This window comes from Mixophyes fleayi, chromosome 12, assembly GCF_038048845.1.
Source record: "Mixophyes fleayi isolate aMixFle1 chromosome 12, aMixFle1.hap1, whole genome shotgun sequence".
Taxonomy (NCBI): domain Eukaryota; kingdom Metazoa; phylum Chordata; class Amphibia; order Anura; family Limnodynastidae; genus Mixophyes; species Mixophyes fleayi.
In genome coordinates, this window is record NC_134413.1 from 15,475,809 (window position 1) to 15,493,519 (window position 17,711).

At 39.3% G+C, this 17,711-nt stretch overlaps 1 long non-coding RNA gene across 1 annotated transcript in view; it reads right to left on the reverse strand.

The window, feature by feature from the left end:
- Positions 1 to 7,538, reverse strand: part of LOC142108478 (uncharacterized) — a 51,818-nt gene extending 44,280 nt beyond the window's left edge. Inside the window, exons 1-2 of the long non-coding RNA XR_012680158.1 lie at positions 6,659 to 7,538; positions 5,308 to 5,402 (exon numbers count right to left, since the gene is read on the reverse strand). This is a non-coding gene — a long non-coding RNA (uncharacterized LOC142108478). The remainder of the gene's footprint in view (positions 1 to 5,307; positions 5,403 to 6,658) is intronic.
- Between the last annotated feature and the right edge of the window lie 10,173 nt (positions 7,539 to 17,711).

Sequence of the window (17,711 nt, forward strand, 5' to 3'; positions counted from 1 at the left end):
ATCTACACTCTATGGGCATGATTTACTAAGGAAAGTAATGCCAAAAAAACCAAAACAGTAACTTTACATCTTGGCAAAACCACGTTGTTATTAGAGGGGGAGGCAAAATTAAAATGTGATGGCAGATTTATGGTTGGGGCAGGGCATGTTCTAGATCAACTTTAAATTTCAGTGTACAAAAAAGCTGCCAGGTATTTGCTACACGAAAAAACAGCCAGTATTTATCTTATGTGCAAAATAATAAATTAATTTGCACCCCTTGCATTGTAACATGGTTTTGTCCAGTTACTAATTTTTCTGTCATTGTCCAGTAGGAATATAAATGTATTGAAAACTTCAGTTGGTTTTCATCCTGATTTGTATATCTTGCTTCAACCACTTTACCCATATAATGCTCCCATCGCTATGTTTCCCGTTTTTTTTAAATGATGCTCAGTGTTAAGCTTGCACCAAACATAGCACCTAACCTTGTGGCCAAAAAAAATTACACTTGGGGGCATATTAACTAAACTGTGGTTTTGAAAGAGTGGAGATATTGCCTATAGCAACCAATCAGATTATAGCTGTCATCTTGCAGACTGTACTAAAAAAATGAAAACTAGAATCTGATTGGTTGCTATAGGCAACATATCCACTTTTTCCAACCCGCAGTTTAGTAAATATATCATTTGGTATCATCAGACTTGGACTGAGGGAATCCCACATGCTTTAGGGAAACTGCAGAAGAAATTTTCTTGAATAATGGTTTTCTTTTAGCTTCTCTCTATTAAAGAGCAGATTTGTTAAGTGCCCCAGCTGTTGTCACATGGGCAGTTTTTCTCACCTCTGCCGCGGAAGAGTGTATCTCTGTTGACATAAGCATATTTGTGGCCTCACTAATAAGTACTCTTGCTCAATTTTGGAGGACGGCATGTGCTAGAGAAGATCACACATTGTGTCATATTGACTCCACATCTGTATGATAGACCTCACAGTGTACTGGGGGATGATAAAAGTCTTTGAAATCTTCTTATATCTTTGCCTGGCTGGTGCTTTTCAATAACTTTTTCTCAGATTGCTTTGAATGCTCTTTGATCTTTGTGGTGAAACTCTCATTTAGAAATGCAATAGCCAACAGTGGGACCTGTCACCGACAGGTGTATTTATTTTAAAATCAATTGAAACACTGTAATTGTACAGTGGTGGATTACACTCAATTAATCATGTGACCTCTAAAGACAATTATTCCAGGATTTTTTTTTTAAATGTATTTTGGGAACAGGGGTGAATACTTTTGCAATACTTTATTTTCTGGTTTATTTTCATTACTAAACTAAGTAAAACTCTAGTTTTTTTCTAAATACGATATTAAATAGTATTTTTTGTAGATTGGTGGGAAGAATTCCTGCAAAAATCCCTTCTAATTCCCTAAGGGGTGTGAGTATTTATTTTAGCCACTGGACTTTACAGATAGCTCTTCAAAAGAAAAAAAAAATATGAATGTTGGTCTGATTAAATTGGGAACAAAACCGACTTCATTAGTTCTATGACCTCTCAGGTGTGTAAAAATAAATATTGTAATTTTAATCAATCTATCTTGTGAAAGACAGTCATTTTGTCAGCAAGACATTTTTAATTAATTGTTTGCATTTTGCTACCCCGGATTTTGCTACCTGAGACAGGGTCCTCTGTCTACCGCAGTATAAGATCACATCCGACCCTTGCATATAGTGGCATTTGAGATATGTATATTATTGACCAAACTTAATATTCTGTAAAAGGAAGAGCTGCAATGACTCTCAAAGAAACAAAAAGGAAATGGAAAAGAAAAATGATGCAATGTAAATTACTTTCAAACGTATAAATGGGTAACCTTATGTAATATGATCACCATTATCTATTTATATAGCGCCACTAATTCCGCAGCGCTGTACAGAGGACTCACTCACATCAGTCCCTGCTCCATTGGAGCTTACAGTTTAAATTCCCTAACATACACACACACTAGGATGAATTTAATAGTAGCCAATTAACCTACTAGTATGTTTGTGGAGTGTGGGAGGAATCCGGAGGAAACCCACACAAACATGGAGAGAACATACAAACTCTGCACAGATAAGACCATGGTCGGGAATTGAACTCATGACCCCAGTGCTGTGAGGCAGAAATGTTAACCACTAAACCACCGTGTTGCTTAGTTATGTAATAATAGGATAACTTCTTACATATTCTGTTTGCACAGGTTAGAGTCACCTGAATTCCAGCGACCACATTGTTGTATCACAGCCTACAGACTCTGACGCTTGAAGTGACGAATTAATATGATATAAGAATGGTCCTTCTCTATATATCTATATACAGCTGCTTAATCAAGGGAGCCCTGTCCAGATTTTACAAAATCTACAACCAGTGAAACCACACTCTTTCACTGCCAAGCCAACATATACTCTAAAGGTTTTTTTTTGCTTTTCAACTAACAGTCCAATGTACACCGGATTACCTCCAAACCCCACTTCCAAGCAAAGTAATACAGTCTATGGCCTAATACTTTCTTGAGAACATACATGAAAATATATTCTGACTGCAGCATTACCTTACAGCATGTACAGTTAAAGTCACTATGCTCCTGTGATGGACATTCTTCAATATATGGTCTCATTCAATTCGTTTTATAGTTTTTTTTGACAAATGGAAGGGGAAGGGGGACCAAACTAGTGTGTTGCATAGAGCCCATGGGGTCTGAAGCCTGCTCTATAGAGGTGCTTTTGACACCAAAGTCTTAAACAATTAGTTTACAACCAGTCTGTGGAGTCCCAATTCCAGCTCCCTCTAAACCTATCACATGCAGCACTGCCTTTGTAAGTTACATGATTGGACAGGTCACTTCCTCCCACATGATCAGAACACTCAGAATACTTTGTGCTGCTGTGAATATTCAAATGCTCTGATTGGCTACAGGATGTTCTACACCATGCTAATGAGTACACCTAAGCTAGTGTGCAGATGCAATGTGCTCTATAAACAAGTAATCCTAATAGAACTAAAGAAAGGGCTACTTAGCTATTTGCTACCCAAGAAGTACTGGGTGGACTTTGTTACACGTTTTAAGATCTATTTGATCTCAATTCCAGGGTGAAGTGGTAGATGACCTCACTCTCTGGAACCAGTCAACTACCACTCCACCCTGGATTATATAATATATAAAGATATCGGTTAAGCAAACATTAGTAAAGATATGTATTGAAAACACTAGAGGTATGTGAAAAAATATACTAGTATGTTAATGGGCTGCTATTAAATTGACCTTAGTCTTTGTCTGTGTGTGTGTGTGTATGTTAGAGAATTTAGACTGTAAGCTCCAATGGGGCAGGGACTGATGTGAGTGAGGTCATGATGATGATGAAAAGTCAAGCCTGTTAAACTTAGACAGTAATCAGTATAACTCCTCTCACTTGTTAACTTCTCTTTATTTCAATGTTATACCACTGAATGGTATCAAGTATTGGGATTGATAGTCCCAATACTATAATCTTCACCAGTTTATAAGGCAGTAAATCAGGGTTTCCTGGTTACATGGTCTGTGTGGCAGTGAGGGAGCAGTATGTATACAAATTGTGGTCTGGTGTGTGGTTTGCTCTGAAATTCTGCTATTTACAAGATATCTCTCATTTGGTAACTGTTTGACACATGGGGGTAAATGTATCAAACTGAGAGTTTTCCGGCGGGTTTGAAAAACCAATCAGATTATAGCTATCATTTATTCAGTGCATTCTACAAAATGATAGCTAGAATCCGATTGGTTGCTATAGGCAACATCTCCACTTTTCAAACCCGCCGGAAAACTCTCAGCTTGATACATTTACCCCATGGGGTCTGATTCATCAAGGTACGGTTTCTGAGCGCAACCCACGTTCAGTATTATACGCACGCATTTACTATTTGCGCACTCCCAAATTCATCAAGGCACGGATCCCAAGGTTCGTGCGCTTTTGAAATCGAGGGCCGGTCCACTGTGCTTTACTACACAAGATGCTGCAGGGTACATCCAATACCTATGTGGATTATAAATTCGCAAAAGAACGCAAGAAAAATAAAAAGGTTCTTGACTTAATGTCATCTGTTAATAATAAATGCATTCATGATAAAACAGTTTTAAAAAAAGTATAGTTTTTTAAAACTTTTTTTCCCATGAAATATATTTACTAGAATGTTATTAATGTCTACTGAAAATAAAATACATTTTTACAGTTCCTCATGATTGCAAACACATGTTATAGCATGCATACAAGACTGTCATCACTACTGATCAAGACCTAGACCAGCCTCACAGCTGGAGCAAGAGATACGGCAGAAAAACACGTGACTTTGAGATGCCCAAAGCTGGATTTGGACATGACTGTGTGCGTTTGAGTTTGGGACGCCCTCAGTGTAAAATCACAACAACAAAATGCCTTTTCCCCATCCAGTTCACCCCTCAAAATCGCAGGCTGTATTAAGTATCCTTTGCGTATGAAGAAGCGGTAGACAGGGCTACGTTTATGGCCGTATCTCCCGGTTCTGGGAATGCACTGAGTGATTTTGTGAATAATATGCCCAAAATCTGCAGATATGTACTTGGTGAATCAAGCCCATGCTCTCTAGCTCATTCCCTCAATCTGTATGGGGGTTTTATTAAGGATGAAACGTAGTTGAGATATTTAAAATATTGGAACAGAAAATACATTTTACCCACATAATTTTACCCAAGACAATTTTGGTAACAATAGACAGCTGGGGGTAAAATTATCAGGCTGTGGGTTTCAAAAAGTGGAGATGTTGCCTATAGCAACCAATCAGATTCTAGCTGTCATTTTGTAGAATGTACTAAATAAATGATAGCTAGAATCTGATTGGTTGCTATAGGCACCACCTCCACTTTTCAAACCTGCAGCTTGCTAAATTTACCCTCTGCAGTTTTAAATCCAGTGTATGAAAACAGTGTTTTGAGTAGGCCCAGAGGAAGAGCCAGTCAATCCCAGAGAAATATAGACAAGAGAACAGTTGACCAGCGGACTTCAGTTGACGCTAATGATGAATCTGTATGAAGCAGTAATTGTATGCTATATTTGGGCATACTTATGGCTGCCCATAGCTGGCCCCCTCGTTCCTTCACTCTAATATTTCTATAACGTTCCATCCCCCGAAGGAAATATTATTAACATTTATTTAGATAGAGCCAATTTGAGACACAACACAATAATAAAACAAGACTGAGTATTACCAGACAACGCGATAAGAGAGCCCTGCTCACCAGCTTACCATCTATACAATGCCATGTAATATACACACCTCCATGTTATTAACCAACAGATGTATGAATTTGTCCCTTGGTGCGCACACAAGGTATTCCCTTCACTTAATTACTTCAGAAGACATCTTGTTTCCTACAAAAGCAAAGGAGAGAACAGGAAGATCACATTACATTGAGGAAGGAGAGGATTAACTAGCAACAGAATGAACCTTTTAATGATGTGCTAATCAATTAACACATTACTCTACGGTGTGCCCTGGCTTCAATTCACTTAGCTCTCACAAAATTAAAAATTAAACTTTCTACGCAAATACTATAAAAAGTGACCTGTGTTTAACATTACAGTAACAGACTGTGCGTTCAATTCCGTCCTGAATCCCTGCAAACTCTCCCAATGGAAAAATCTCTTTCCATTCCAGCCTTCCTCTTATAAAATGAATGAAATGTTGACCTTACCCCAAAATTAATAATAATAATCATAATAATCATAATAATAATAATAATAATAATAATAATAATAATAATAATAATAATAATAATAGACTATAATAGTATCTTATTACCCTAGGGTGAGTTTTGAAAGTAACTATTGTTGGTCATTTTTTCAATAAGTGTATGTGTGTTAACTAAACAACCTTCATTGAACCACAGCACTGACTTAATTATCACTACTTCCAAGAGTTTCTGTATAATGTGGCTCTCCGGATGCTGTAGAACTACAAGTTACAGCATGACCAGGTAAGAAAGTAGATCCACAGCACAGATTAGCTAAGCCTGGTCTACAACCACAGATTCTGCTTGTATCCATGGCACATGCACGCATCTAACAATCTATGAAAACCAGTGTGCTTATAAATAAGATGCAGATACTGTAGTGTGAGCTTGCAAATCTACTCCAATCATCCAGTTTTCCATTGACAAAACAGATGAAAGCTTTTGAGGTAGAAATATTTTTTTTTTGGGTCATCTGTCTGTCTGCGTGTATGTATGTTATTTAGATTGTAAGCTCCAATGGGGCAGGGACTGATGTGAATGAGTTCTCTGTACAGCGCTGCGGAATTAGTGGCGCTATATAAATAGGTGATGATGATGATGATGATGATGATGATTTAAACTTTCAACAAATGTCATATTGGGATTCTGAGATATATTGCATTTTGCAACAGCCCAGGCAAAAAGAGTGATATCAGTCAGTCATCTCTGCATCATATAATTTAGGAATGGTATAAAGTCAACTTATACTACAGGTGTTTGCAACAAAGCAAAGTACAGTACAACACACTGTATGGGATGATGGGATGGACACAAGCAGGCAGCCTCCTCTAGGGATAAGATAAGGATGAATCAAAGGGTTGCACTCGGTAAATCCTGAATCCTTTACTGCTGTACCTAGTAATTCCGATCATTGCAAAGCCAACCACAAACCCCGGAGGAAAGAGCTGTCGGTCCAGCACTATAGAAGTGTGGATTGGAGAGAGGGACCTGTCCAAGGTGCTGGAGCGGCTCCACCGGACAGACAGGTCTCTAGACAGTTGACACCGATCTTTAACCATGCATCTGCCTTGCAGCCTGGTGTAGCTTGCTCTGCCCATCTGCCGCAAAGGGGGCGAGGGTCTATATAGGGTGTGGGGGAGTGGGGGGGTCCCCGGTTTCATTCACAAAGCCTAGTTCCCACGCTCTAAACGATTTGATACTGCTGGCTGTATAATATAGGGATTAATTGCTGGGGGTGGGGGAGTGTGCGCTTTTGGAGTGTCTGATGTGAATGGCAGATTTCAGCATCCAGTCTCCTTGTCTGTGATACCCCCCCTGGCTGCACATGACACCCCCTTGTCTGCTCTCTGCCTGGCTCCTCATCCTCTGTGCTCCCCATACTGATGAGATGTGGTGGAAGAGGGATGAGGGAGGGAGGGAGAGGGAGCAGAGTGGGGGTGTAGAGTGTGGGGGGAGAGAGGAGAGAGAGAGAGACACGCAGCTTTGACGTCGCCTGGCTGCGGCTACCAAGCTCCAGCTCCATCTCCACGTAGATCCCAACGTGACCACACACACAGCTTCTCTCCTTCCTGCTCTGGCTGCACACACACATACACACACACTGACACACACACTGACACACACACACACAGGTCCCGGGGAATAGTGGATAAAGGTGCAGGAGCACCCCCCCCCCCCAGCACCCTGCGCACCAGAGGCACAAGCAGAGTCAGCTGCACGCAGCAGTCCCTGGATTCCGCCACAAAATGACAAGAATATTAATATATGCTGCAATCCCTCCCTGCCAGGTTTAGCTTCATTTGCATTTCCTGCAGCTGGGGTTGGTCCTGTGCTACCCATTCATTCATATGGGGGGCTTCTGCCTGTGCCCAGGACATGTATGCGCTTTAATGTCATTGGCTTGGATCGGATGAGGGATCTCACACGCTGGTCTCTCCACTACACCCCCCAACAAGATCCTTCTCACAGGCACCCCCTGTTTTTGCTCCGGTTGCCAGGCTGTATCTGGATTTTTTTTTTTCTTGCATTTGCAATGGCAACTCATGGAATGGGGGGAGAAAAATCCAGAGGGGCTCTACTGGACAGCGATCAGTCTGCTCTCTTAATTGTTCTCCAGGGACCACTACGAGTTACTTTTTAAAGCCCCCCCACTCTAAGGAAGCGCTTGCCTGCGATTGACCAAGGCTCTTAAGGAACGTCTAAGCATCTTCTCACCTGATTGCTAAGGATTTCCCTCTGTCCTAACACAGAAAACATCCTATATTACCCCCTTTTCCAAAAAATACTAAGAGCAATACTGTAATTCATTTCATTTTGTACCTGCCGGGTCCACTGTAACCTGTACCTGCCGGGTCCACTATAACCAGTGGCCACCTGTGAGTTGGAATTTAAACTGAGTCCAGAGGGTAGTTTGTGAGTCACTGGCCTGTGGAAGGTCTTGTTGAGCCCCCTGAGCTGGATATGTCCATGTTAACGTGAAGATGGATTTAAGTTTCGTTGTGTTGTGGGTATTGACAGTTCTCATCGAAGGCATCACTAGTCAAGGGGTCTATGGTGAGTTCTTTAACCTCTTGACCCAAAATTCCTGATCGCATTTCTTCTCCAACTATTTCCATGACCTTGTATTTTACATTATGCTCTTAAAAAGTAAACATTGACCGCAGTATGTTGTGTTTTGGGTGTATTAAAGTGTCACTTGTGTTCTGTATGTAGGTGGTATGTCTATGTTCAGAAGGTGCTGCCTATATTTAAGGTTGTGTCCTTTTATAGACGTAATTAACAACTTGGGCGGTATGCTTCAACTGTGCTCCTTGCAAAAACCCAATGCAACCATCCATACTTTAAATATCTTAATTTGCATTTAGGTACATCTCTTATATTCACTGAGATTTATACCATGTACTCTTACCAGGTTTATTTGCTTCATGTCATGTGAAGTCAATCTACAAAACAACTTCATCACGATCTTTGCACCCTCCACATGTCTGAAAACTGTATCATCTACATGGATGATTTTAACATTGAGATTTGATGATCCGTTTAGAGGGACACACGGAACAAGCTGAGCTATAGAGATGCTATTAGTTTAATCACAGCAAAACCTCAATGCAATGCCTGCCAGTCTAAAAGTGTGTGTTATTTCACATTACCTGTATTGCTTCAGTTGTTGCAGATACTGTAGTGTGAGCTTGCAAATCTGCTCCAATCATCCAATTTTCCATTGACAAAACAGTTGAATGCTTTTGAGGTAGAAAAATGCTTTTTTTTTTTGTCATTTAAACGCTCAACAAATGTCATATTGGGCTTCTGATATATTATATTGCTTTTGCAACAGACCAGGCAAAAAGAGTGATATCAGTCAGTCATCCCTGCATCATATAATATACTGGCAACCCCAGTTCTGGCAATTAGATATGAACCTGAGGACGATTAGACACTGAAAAAAAGTAGTGACTGCTGAAGTTGTACAGTGAAGAGGGTTCAGCTGAGCGATTGGAGTCACTGTGCAGACATGAGAGTCATTAATAAATGTGCTGGTATTTCAAGAATGTAACATTGTGTGGTATGGCATGCTACCACTTTAACCACCATATAATGATATAGCCAATTTATATGCCACATATGACTATATGTAGCTGTCACTTAATGCTGTGTTTATCAGTAATCTATTAGTGCACATTCTGATATCAACTGTGATTTAATTATTTACTTTTTTTATATTATAAATAGACTAATGGGGGAGACAGATGGTGTTTGCAAAAACACATCTAATCCCCAGTATGCAGCAGTAGTTGCCAATATTGCTTTTTACTGAAATTTGATGCAAACCCCTATAAAGATGAAAAATACTCATTTAATTGTGTTTAGTGCTGAGATAATCAGGATCAGATCATGCAACCAGCAGCAGTGTATGAAGGAGCATGTGGGCGTGGTTTACATGGTGTCTGGAGGGGGCTAGTCGATAGGGGGCGTGTCCAAATCCCAACAGACCTCTCAGTGTTCTCAGTCAGCAGCTTCTCTGTCCTTTGCAGGAAATACAATATGTTAGGTCGGTTTTTTATTCTGACACCTACACACTTATTTGCAGAACCCATGCACAGAATGCATGGATGGATGGATGGATGGGTAGGATCTCCATGGTGAGCAAGCTGCAAGCTTCAAAGCCCAGCAGATTATTATTTTTCAACCAAAATGAAATACATCTTGTTCGGGATGATGAGATTTCATGCCATGGTAATTGGGTAGTGTAGAGTATTCATGTGTTTCCTAAATACAGATCAATAAACAGCAAATGGGAAATCAGACACTGAACCACTGGCCAGATAAGCAGGGTATAGTGTGCACGTTGTGTGCATTAGGAATTGCCCAGCAAACCCCAGTGTTTTCACATGGAATCTAGGTCAGCAAAAAGTCACTGGCAGATGGTGATAGAATTTACCAATGGGTCTGCATGGCATAGCTTAGGCACTGCACATGTAATCCACATGCATGTAGGCTAAAGAAAAATGTGTTCCACACATATGTACCATGCAGAAATATTCCCTGTACACCTGTATATGACAGAGGATTCCCTATGTGCCCTAAAAACCTGCACAGCACACACTTTGTAAGCACAATTGTTTTACACAACTCAATACTATGCGCAGTTTAAACTCATTATAAATCACACACATGTAATCCACACGTGTATGTCATATGTGTGTGTTGAATATTCAACACATGTACTGTTCTTTAAATTGACAAATTTGGCAGGTAGTGGAGTACAAAAACACAAAATACATATAGAAATATATATATATATATATATATATATATATATATATATATATATATTATACACACACACACACACACACACACACACACGTATATGTAGAGAGAAAGGCACTCTTGTCCCAAACCTGCTTGTCCAGGACATTTCAAATGGTTGTTGCTATTGCTGTAGAAATGTAGCTCTTTTCACTATATATATATATATATATATATATATATATATATATATATATCTATATATATATATATATATATACATACACATACACACACACACACATCACCCATCTGCATACATGTGTACAGGTGTACGGATATGTGTATATAGGCATATATAATGAGAGAGAGAGAAAAGGAAGAGAGGATAGAAAGAAAGGGCAAGCGAAAAAAGAGAGATAAAGGGATACTTTCATGACATATTGTACAGCACAAATCTCCAAGTGCACTATTTCTACATGACTGTGCACTTGCAAATGTCTATGATATAACCAAGATGCAAATATATGCAAATACATGCATACATTGTCTGGGAAATGGGTCGATTGGGTTGGTCAGTAAGTTTTATAACTTTACAGCTTTGCGTCTGCAGACACGTAAAAAACTATTAATAGGGAGGTTTGAGCCTGATATTTAAATGAAAAGAGGAGCTGACTGGACGTATGGTGGTGCTTGCTTTATATATGTAGACACATAAAAGATCTTAATACAATATGATCACAGATCATCAGGAATCCTGAGTGCAGATATTTGACATTCAGTTTTGCACTGTGAATGTCCTTCGTACATGATACCCAACTTGCGTTTTCAGTGTAAGGGCAAGAAGTTTATAATGTAGATGAGATACATTACAGTTTTTCTGACACCAGACACTATAGATGTCTTCAGGTATTGCCTGTGGGATTAACAACATATGGATATGAATAATCATCTAGATGAGAAATGTAGCAAGCTCTGCCCATTGTTTTAGATATGAAGAAGGATTGGTAATGGGCAATGTGATAACTGTTTAATTAATTTTGAAGAATATTCTTCATATTTCATAATTCACATGTATCTCATTTGCCAGCAGATTGTAGTGAGCTGTGTTTGTCAACAAGCAGACAGTGATCATTGTTGAGATATCTTCTCCCTTTATAGTATCCGTTCTACATTCAAGTTATCTTCAGAGGTTCACAGATTCTCAATGTTCGTAATGACAAAGGCTGCTGCCATGGCAATTTGCTGTACTCTAAATTATATTGTTACAAAGCATTTACACAGTTGGCAACTATTTACTCCCATTGATAATATTGTGGCTTCACAATACTTTGGTCTCAGGTTAATATCCAACCAAGACGCTATCTGTGTGGCGTTTGTTTGTACTTCCGGTATTCATGCAGGTTGCAATCAATGCTTCTAAGGCATTTGGGTGGAATCATTGACTTCTAATTAGAATTGACCCTGGTGCATTGGTGTCTATGTGCCCGTGATAGGAAGGTTAGATTGTAAGCTCCGCTGAAACAGTGAATAATGAGCTTTGATAAAGATATCTAATTGTACAATGTGGTAGAATATGCTAGCGTTATATTAGTAACAGTGCATAAGAAAAACAAGAGTTTTTTTGTGACTACAAGTTATTATTATTAATATTATTAATATTTATTTATAGGGCGCCACTAGGTATCCGTAGCGCCGTACAGGGACAGACAGAAACACGGTACAGAGTGAGACAGCACGGAACAGTTAACAAAAAGCACAGTAACTCGGAAGCTCAAAGTACAGCTAGATGAGAGGTGAGAGCCCCTGGGGGTAGAGAGAGGGGTAGAAGGGCCTCACAGAAGAGACAAGGAGCTGGAGAGCAGAGTTAAGGTGGTGGAGAACAGGAGGAGAGGAGGCCCTGCTCGAAGGAGCGTACAATCTAAGGGGAGGGTAGGACGGACAGAGACGCAAGGGTAGGAGGAGGAAAGGGGGAGAGCGGAGATGGGGAGGGGGGGGAGAGGAGATCAACGAGGAGGGAGGTAGGAGTGGGACAGGAAGGAGGGCAGGAGAGGGAGTGGGGTAGGTGGGAGACTGGAAGGAGGGCAGTTAAGTGGGGGACTGGAAGGCTATAAGGAAGAGGTGGGTTTTTAAGGCCCGTTTGAAGTATATAAAGTGTATAAAGTTGAGTATATAAAGCTTCTGGCCTGCAAATCGACAACAGCTCAAAATAATGGTCACCAGGACCTTTAAATCCATTCCTATCCTGACAGGTGTACAGAATGGATAGCCAGTGAATAATGACGGTGTTGTTCCATAGCGAAACATCTGTTAGTATAAAGCCAGTGACCCAGGCAGTGTACGCACCGCAGGCTCTATAATGTGCTTTTTATTGGATCAATATACTAGTATAAGCAGATGCAGTTATATATACATTTTTAAAAATCATATTGGTCTTCGCTGTTGGCTTAGCCCCAAAGGACTTTACGGCGCGTTGTGTGAAATAATTAGTGTTATTGTACTAGTAAAAACGTTGCAGTAAAAGCAGTATTGTTTTCCTATAAACCGACAAGCGTTTTTATAAGATTGGTAATCTCACAGTTTAATGGCAGTTGCCGAAAGAATCTTCAGAACTTGTAGGAGACAATTTATGGGGTTACTTTTGCATGTTTTACGTTGGCATGATCGACAATCAGTGACATAATCTCTTTTATGACATGCTTGTTGTTTTACGAGGGAATAATTAAATATATAACATCTGCTCAACGAGAAAGAAGATATAAATAGGCGTGACTCCATTTTGCAACCACATATACTGTTAATAAAAAAATAAAAGTAATTCACTCCTAAGTCTTTAAATTTGGGACCATTACAGTTTCTTCTGTGATCATCTGGCGTCACCGGCAGGGCTTTCAAGAAAGTTTTCGGCTACTGCTGGCACTAAGCAGTATGTACTATTGTCCTTTTAATATTTAATATTTGGCTAATGGACACATATTTCTAACTATTAATCATGTCTCCATATAGCAACATTCACACATCTATATGGAAGGTACCATACCCAAATCTTGTCAAGGAGAGCTATGGTCAACTGGAGAAGATCCAGAAGCAAATTTGGGAGAGCGAATAAACAAATAATCATAAAACATATGTTTTTTGGAGGTGGCGATGGCTATAGATGTTATATTTTGGACAATTAAATACTGTTCTTTGCCATCATGGATCATTGTACCTTCTAAAAAGGAAACATTGAGATGTTTCCCGTAGCAACCAATCAGATTCTATTATCTATCTAGTACACTCTAGATAAATGAGAGCTAGAATCTGATTGGTTGCTATGGGCAACACCTCAACGTTTCCTTTTTAGAAGGTTTGATTAATCTATGTCCATATGTTATACTGTACAGCTATGTATTACATTCTTATAGAGCACGTAGTCATAGAGCAATTGAGATTGGTGGGGAAAGTAAAAAATGTATACTTACCAACAATGTTCTGGTTACATGAATATAGCTCTAGATATTACTTTTATGTAAGTATCAGATTATACAAGCATTTTAGGGTAAATATGAGGTCATTTTGTTTCAAGGAAAGCACAGTGAGTCATTAATCAGCATTTTCGATCAATGGCCATTTAAAAACTTAGGCTTTTCAATTTTCCAGCAGAAAGCAGACAAGTGCCTTCTCATTTAGCTTAAATCAAATGGCGATGTAATGTTGATACAGTACATCATACTTGCCAGCTCTCCCTGAATGTCAGGGAGACTCCCTGAAATAGGGGTGATCTCCCTCACTCCCTGAAGAGTCTGGCATTCTCCCTGATACTGAGCCAGTACAAGACGTGGTTGGCTTCGCCATCTGTGGCATGATGACACAGCTCAGAAATTGTGTCCTATGTCCATGTATTGATGCCTATGGAGGAGGCCATTTTCATGGAGACCAAGATTTAATCAAAGACTGACAGGTAAGACAATATGACTTCAGTAGTGGAGACAGAAATGTAAAAGACACTTCAGTCTCTAGAGATTCATTAGCTGCTTTTCTTTAACGCATAGTTGCCTCTGCTCCCAGAATGTCTGGGAGACCTCCCGGGCTCCCGGGAGAGCAGGGCAACCTCCCGGTTCTCGCCCCTGCAATAGATTAGTTCCGGGGGCCGGGGTTTAATGATGCAAATATCGTATTATCTTAGCCCCGCCCCCTGCTGTAATTGGCCCAAATTGTGACAATCATTTAGGGGGTGGTGCCAAAATGATGCGATTAGTCAAGCCCCGCCCTCGCACACCCACCTCCCCCGGGATCTCCCTGAAGCCAAAGAGGAAAAGTTGGCAAGTATGTAGTGCATGGATGTATTCATTTACGGGATAGATAGTGGGTTGCTCTGTCACCAAAGAGGTTCTGAAGGATCTAGCTGGTTTTCTCTCTAAGACTGACTTTGAGATATGTTATAGCCCTTTCATTATAATCGCACCAGCCAGACATGCCTGTCTTCAAAAATCATTTCTCTTTACAGCGATTTTGCAATAGAGTCTTTTCAGCTCATGGCTGAGGTCACATGACACGAGGACTTCCCTTGAGATTACAGTAGAGGAGCTTTCACCTTTAACATTGAAAGTAGGTCTTCTGAGTAAGAGCGATGTAGACCTGGAAATGATTACCAAAGGTGGCAGAGATTGTCGCAATCTTCAACGAGGGGTTAGCCAGTTTAAAAAAAAAATAGGACACTAGGGTGATGCCAATTAATCTAAGGAAAGTTGATTGAGGTGGGAGACCAGCTGTCATCTCAGGTTCACAAAAGAATATTTTCTTTCTCGGTGACAAACAAAATGAATAGTTCCTCTTGGACTGACTCAGTTTTTAATGCATTTTATTCTGCTATAACTTGCCGAATGTGTCTTTTTCTATTCCAATGTCACCAACTAGGCAAGGATATAAAACTTCTCTCCATTTCCCAAGTCATTACAATTATTTTCTGACCTTGCTCATGAACTATACAGTAGATTTTTTTTCTATACTAAACTTTCTCCTCTGCAAACTCTTGTAAGGTCACTTAGTCTCGAAGCCTCTGGAACCTCGTTCTGTGCATATACTGAATAAAAAGAACGTTATGCATAATTTTAGATTATGCATGATAACTAACCAATGCCCTCTAACTGTTTTGCTTTGGCTGGTACAAAACCTTTTTCTTAACAATCTGCGACTTAGAAATAATGTACGATTGGTCAAATTAATTTCTAATTTATATTTTATTATTTACTTCAGCTTGCTTTAATTTGCAAGTGGCTCAGTAAAATTAGCTGGCATAGACATTAACGTATCTATACTTTTTTTTAGGAGTATCCTTAAATAAGAAAGGCAAGCACAAAAGAAAATGTAATTTGAAGTGTTGTTTACGATATTGTTTACCTGCGGTGTTCTATCGCCCTTCCTTCAGATTGACTAATAACCTTTGGGTAGCAACTTCTAACAATGCCTAAGGGTCATTTACAAAAGTGGAAAAGCGCTGGTTCAACAGTGCAAATGCGCCCAAATTGTAAGCAGCGTGCATTGTTAAATGTGTAAATTTTGGAGTCTGTGCTGGTGCAACTTTTAGCAGCTACTGATGGGAGAAGCTGGGTGGTTTGGCTTGTGCCTTGTTGAGTGCATGATAGGCTTGGTATATCATCATCACCATTTATTTATATAGCACCACTATTTGCTAATCACTACGCCACCGTGCTGCCCCTATATGCCTTGTTATGATCAACATGATAAAACGAGATGTGATGGGGTTATTTAAATGGAGATTTAAGGTGTGTGGAGGGTTCCTTTAGGGGAATATTTCCGATTTTCTGGGAGGGTGCACAACATTTATGAACAACTTATTTTTTTTCCTTGTTTTTGGAGGTGGACATGTCAAGCCTAATCACACCTTTGCTTTTAATCAGATATCCTTCGTACCTTCCATGCACACTTCATACAGGAATGCACATTTTTAGCCAGATCCCAACCAATTTAATGAAAGCATTAGAATGTACAATAATGACAACTACAATAACAACAGTTTGGTGTCCTTCACTCTCATTATTCATTTAGACATAAAGTAAGATAAACGGACGAGGGGGTGGTTCTACAATGCTGGTAGCCTGGACTTTAAAGTGACATTTTTAGTGTTTCCATCATTGACATTTTTAAGTGAACCCACAATAGTGGGTTCATCCATCTTTTACGGGGGCGGTTCAAAGGACCAGAAAGTGAGCATGCACCTTGAAACGCGTTGGGTGGACAAATGTATGCAGCCAACAATTTGTGACACTACCCTTTTTTGAATCAGTTGAGTGGCAGACATCATAAGCAACCTGGTTTTGCCCATTACTTAAATATAATTTTGGAATAATTCTAGCTACGTCTTTATGTTTATAAAAACATGTTACCTCTTTACACCGATACAGAAACTGCATGTGATTGACACTTTAGAGTCTCAATTTATTCATTCAAAGAACCTCCTCATCTGGATTTATATTTTGAATTAGTCATCAATATTATTCCTGTAACTGTCATGCAAAGTACAATTCCCAAATATTTTCAAGCGAAGTTGTACAACGGCCAAATAAATGTGGTTTGTACTCTTATTCACTAGGCCACAACTAACTTGCAAAAATTTACGGCTCACCATTGTGGGTCAAAATAAATCTATCAAATTCTAGCTATTTAGCCAAAATAAAGTTTTGTGTCATATTGCAAAATTCTAGAAAAATGTGATTTTGCATTTGTTTCATAATTATGATGGTAAATGTTTCTATATTTGTTCAATGCTTGGATTTTTTAACATAATGAAGTTTTCTTGATTTAAGAGATTAAAGAGTCTGTTACCTTTTTATTATTTTGTTTTATTGTTATACCTTAAGGTACAGGAATCAAATTTACTGTCGTACTAAATTAGTATACTTATTGCGAAATATAGCATGGGGCATGAGTTCCCACGCGTTTCGCCGTGTTGATTTATTCTACCTGGTTCACGGAAGGTTAATCTTTTACCTACTTATGGTAGATATAACTTTGTTACAAATGTATCTAAAATACGATTGACTCATGGTTTACCATTTATTTTTACATTACACTTCTTTTTTGGCATTTTACTGAGTGCCATTCTGCACCGTATTAAGAATTTGCATATCACAAAATGTCTAAATTTGTCTATGAATAGAGCTGGGGAAATGGCATTGAGCACTTAAGGACAAGT